Raw genomic sequence first — 4815 nt, 5'->3', positions numbered from 1 at the left:
TTTTTTTTTTTTTTTTTTTTTTTTTAAAGATGACTGGTAAGGGGATCTTAACCCTTGACTTGGTGTTGTCAGCACCACGCTCAGCCAGTGAGCCAACCGGCCATCCCTATACGGGATCCGAACCCGCGGCCTTGGTGTTATCAGCACCGCATTCTCCTGAGTGAGCCACGGGCCGGCCCCGCCTGATATAGTTTTTAAAGTTTACTTTGAATGCCTTTAAGGAGAGCAAGGACGCTGAAGTCCACCTTAGGGCTTAGTATTCCTATTGACATTTGCCTTCTTCACACTGTGAATGCCCAAAAGATACAGTAGCAAGAATACAGTAACAAGGAGAACTGAAAAAAGTAACAAATTTATGTATTGCTGTGGATAGGGATGAGCAGAAAAGAAAACAAAGCTAGTGGATGGATCAGAGGAGAAAGCAGTCAGGAGAACAGTATAAGGGGTGAGATGGGTAAGATGAGGTAGTTCACAGTCTTTATACACAATATCTAGGCAACCACCACAGTGTTCTCTGTTTAAGGGTCAAGTGCCAAAGGAGTCACAATATGCTGAACATTCATGGGTAATTCATTTATGAAGAAACCATAAACACATTAGTATATATATTCTGGCACGTATAATGGTTTAATAGCAATGGTTAAACAGGCAAAGCTTATTTATTTTTCATGTAACATTCAAGAGGGAAACAGTCTAGACTTTTTTGCTGTATAAATTAAGCCAGGAAGCCAGACTCCTATGTTGTTGTTCTACCACTTTCAGACAGCTGTCTTTGTCTGCATGATTCAGGACAGCTCGCCAGAACATCCTTTCCCACTTCCATTTTCCATGTTAGTGAAAGAATAAGAAGAAGCATGCATGCACACCCTTCAAAGAAATAACCTGGAAGAGACATACATAATTTTTGCTAATGTCCCATTGGCTAGAACTTAGACACAAAGCCAAACGTAGATACAAAGGAAACTAGAAAATATATATCTTTTATAAACTTATTTATATTATATATATATATATGTTTGTTTTTTCATTTTTGTTTTTGCTTTGAAAGAGGTTATATGACTAGCTACTGAGCTGGGCTTAATCTCTGATAATTAACTGACATTCAAACACTCAACAGAATGGGTAAAAATCATCAAGCACATTGGTGAGGAACACCAAGAATGTGCAGAACATACTGAGACATTTTTTCAGAAAATTTCTTTCTGAGAAGTTTTATAAAGCAGATGAAACAGGCATCTACTGATGCTTTTCAAAGTCTAACTCGGCAGGTGATGGTGAATTAAGTGTTCAGGAGCTTAAACAAAACAAATACTGGCTGATTGTTCCCATATGTGTTTATGCTGCTGGCTGCCATAAAACAAAACCTTTCATGACTGACTGGAAAATTGAATTATCCTAGGATTAGGAAGCAGCTGTACCAGTTGCATGCCGTGTGCCAAGAATGAATCCTGGCCCTATCATTTTCTAACTCCATGACTTGATGAGACAGTAACTTTTATAAATGTATGTTCATTATTCATTAATCTGTAGAATGGGAATACACAATATTGAGAAGGACTAGAATGAAGATTTGATAAATTAATCTGTGTGAAAGCAACTCATTAGGTTTTTAATAAACATTAGCCAAATCAGAACCACTTTTTTTATTACTATGCCAGCGATTTTTTTTTTTTTTTGCTTATTTGTTCTATCAACTTTTTATGTTCATGGAATCAAATTCTTTGTAGAGTAATTCTACTGCCAAATACATGTAGAGAATCATTATCAAAACTTTCTATTTCTTAGCTGTCTTAACAGTTACAGAATAAGATTGTTCAATTTGACCCCTAATAATAAAGCCCCCGAATTAGATTATAAAACTTAAAGGTTCAAGGCAGAAAAATTTTAAGCACCAGTTAGTGGGGTATACTAGTATTGCTCTGGTTCTGAATAACCATGTTTCAAATGTAGATTGTTAGGACCCACCCATCCTACTGAAGTAGGATCTCAAGAACAGCATCCTGTACCCAATAAATCTAAAAAGCATTCTAGGTGGCTCTGAACACTTTAAAGCTTGAGATCTGTTAGCCTAAAGAAGAAAATATGAAAAAGCACATTACCATATAGATGATAAGAACAAACCTAAGGTAAAGGTCTATTGTCCTTGGCCTAATAATAACCAATTAAAATGCTAATTTTCTGGTGAGGTACTTCTATCCAAGTTCAGGCTTCCTTTTACAACACCCCTCCATAAATCACCCCAATCTTTTGAATCAATTTTGTCCTTATTCAGGAAGATTCCAAGAAGTTCTTGATGGATATTTGGGGATTTGCATGCTATCAAACCCTATTAGTAGATCCAGATATATAGCTACATTTAAGATTGTCGGCAATGTTCTAAGCAGCATGTTATTTACATACCTTCTTTCATATTCTTTGTAATACTTAACACATAAGCAATATAACTGTTATGATCCTCATATTACAATGAGAATGCTGAGGTTAAAAGAGGTTAAGTAATTTGATCACTATCTTAGAGTTAGTAAGACAGGAAGCAAATACAGAGTTACTGAGAAAAAGCAAAGAGAAATGTGACACTGAGCAAGAGAATTTTATTCCTTAGAAACCACAACTTTTTAATTCAATCCAAAACTAGATATAAAGTAGGAATTTGGGAATGTTTGGTTAGAAGCTTCTGTCTAAATTAAAGACTCTTGAATTGAAAAGTAATATAGTATAGGAGGGACATGGACAATGGTACAGGTATTCTCAGAATGAAAACTAATTGAAAATAGCTTTAGTAAAGAATGGCCTAGATTCCTTTCCCATGCTGCTCTGGGGGAAGCTTTTCTTGATTGATGTTGGAGATTCTAGCCTTAATATCTTCATTGCATTCATTAATTTTACAGGCTTTCACTCTTCCATAAAAAAAAAAAAAATGAAAATACACATTGCAACCTGGGGATGATTGAAGGCTTTTCCTTTGAATCTCATATTGCAAGTTGGCTTCTTTGCCCATTTCACAACATAGAAAGTAAAAATGTAATCTTCAACTGCAGGCATGGTATCTGAAAAGTTGCTGATTATTACTGACATAGAAGCAATACTCTGTAAGCACAACGGCCACTGAGAGAATGCTTTATGGTCTCCCAAGGTGTCACTGTTGAATTACCCAAGCAAACCTGATTCACAGGGACAGAGTGGGTATCTGGTTTGCAATCACTAGGGCAGATATGCTCAAAAATTTTTCAAGTAGGATGGCTAGAAAATTTTTCAAGTAGTGGTACTGCTGAGTCCTACAAACAAGAAAGCCTGTGTTCTGTCTTTGTAAACTAAGGTTCCTAGAGTGTACTGGAATTCTAAAGGTTTCAATCAGCAATCTGCAATTGCTCCAAACAAATGTCTTCTACATAAAATAAAATATATTTTAGCATAACTTTACATAATTTTGAATGAGGAGAATCTTTCAGACAAACATTTCTTTAAACACAAATTTTCACAGATAGAACTACAACAAAATAGTGGCTTATATTTTAATGGCTTTTACATCATAAGGTCTTTGAAATGACTTCTGTTTATTGAATGTTTATTGTGTGCTAGGCAGACTGGTAGGTGCTTTGCATACATTATCTCTTCTTTCAGTGGAGTCTTGCAACAACCTCATGGCACAAGTAACAGGAAAGGTAAATGAGACATTTTAGGTTATTTGCTCTAGATTTTGTATCAGTTAGCCATAAAGAAGGGACTAATACTAGCTCCATTAAACCATGTCATCAGCCATAACAATGTATTTGTATAGAGAAAACCTACAGATTTTCATTTCATAGCAAAGATGAGTGAGTAAATTATATGATACATTTTCCTATGTCAATTTATCTATCACCTTCAATTTCTCTGAAACAGCATCATCTATGTAACTAGTAAATGACTTGCAGAAATCTTCCTTTTCAAGAATAGTGAAATATAAAGGAAATTCCCTCACTTTGATTTTTTTTTTAACCTGAGGAAATGCAATTTTGATTCTTTTCCAAATGATAGTTTAAAACTTGAGTGTCTTGCCCTCACCCTAACTTAATTTTTTGGCTCCTCTTCTATCACAAATGCTAGAGGCAGCATGGCAGCAGAAAGAGTAGAGTCAAATTTGCAGTCAAGTCACTCTTCTGTCACTTAGTAGCTTCATGGTCTTGAGCAAAGTTTTAATTTCTGAAGTTCTGATTCTACATCTGTACAGGGGGAAAGATAATACCTAACTCCTAAAGCTGTTATGACAACTTATTGACTAACATAAATAATGCACATACACATAGTAGGAAATTAATAACAAATTTGAGTTCCCTATCTTGCCTTACTCAACTTCAGGAGCAAGAAAATAATCATTCCAATAATAATAAAGAGCTTTTTTCAATGTTGAACTTATGTACTGGGTTACAAACCTTCATAATTCCTATTTCATTATCTGTTCATAAGAAAAAAAAAGCCATTATATATTATATAAAAAGCCATTACATATTATATAATATAATACATATTTAATATACCTACATAAACATACACGTGTGTGTGTGTGTTTCTCATCACATTCTCCAAGAGCCAACATATTAAGAATCATTTTCTCTTACCACAACCTGAAGCAATTTCAATATGGATGTTCCAACTTCATTTTGGATACTTCACATATAAGGATTCTACATCTTGAAACCATCTCCAGTGGATTACCTAAACAAGATGAAACAAAAACATTTGGGAACATGTAAAAAAATCCTTGGTTCCTTCCAATAGCACTCATCTCAAATTTCTCATGTCCTTTTCCATCTGGCTATTTTGTTCTAATTTTTT

The 4815-nt window shown here is 34.8% G+C and overlaps 1 long non-coding RNA gene across 1 annotated transcript in view; it reads right to left on the bottom strand.

The window, feature by feature from the left end:
- Positions 1–4691, bottom strand: part of LOC103603186 — a 24081-nt gene extending 19390 nt beyond the window's left edge. The window contains exon 1 of the long non-coding RNA XR_551590.1: positions 4599–4691. This is a non-coding gene — a long non-coding RNA (uncharacterized LOC103603186). The remainder of the gene's footprint in view (positions 1–4598) is intronic.
- Between the last annotated feature and the right edge of the window lie 124 nt (positions 4692–4815).

The sequence above is a fragment of the Galeopterus variegatus genome, unplaced genomic scaffold (genome assembly GCF_000696425.1).
Source record: "Galeopterus variegatus unplaced genomic scaffold, G_variegatus-3.0.2 Scaffold4490, whole genome shotgun sequence".
NCBI lineage: Eukaryota > Metazoa > Chordata > Mammalia > Dermoptera > Cynocephalidae > Galeopterus > Galeopterus variegatus.
This window is presented reverse-complemented; position numbering and strand designations above follow the sequence as displayed.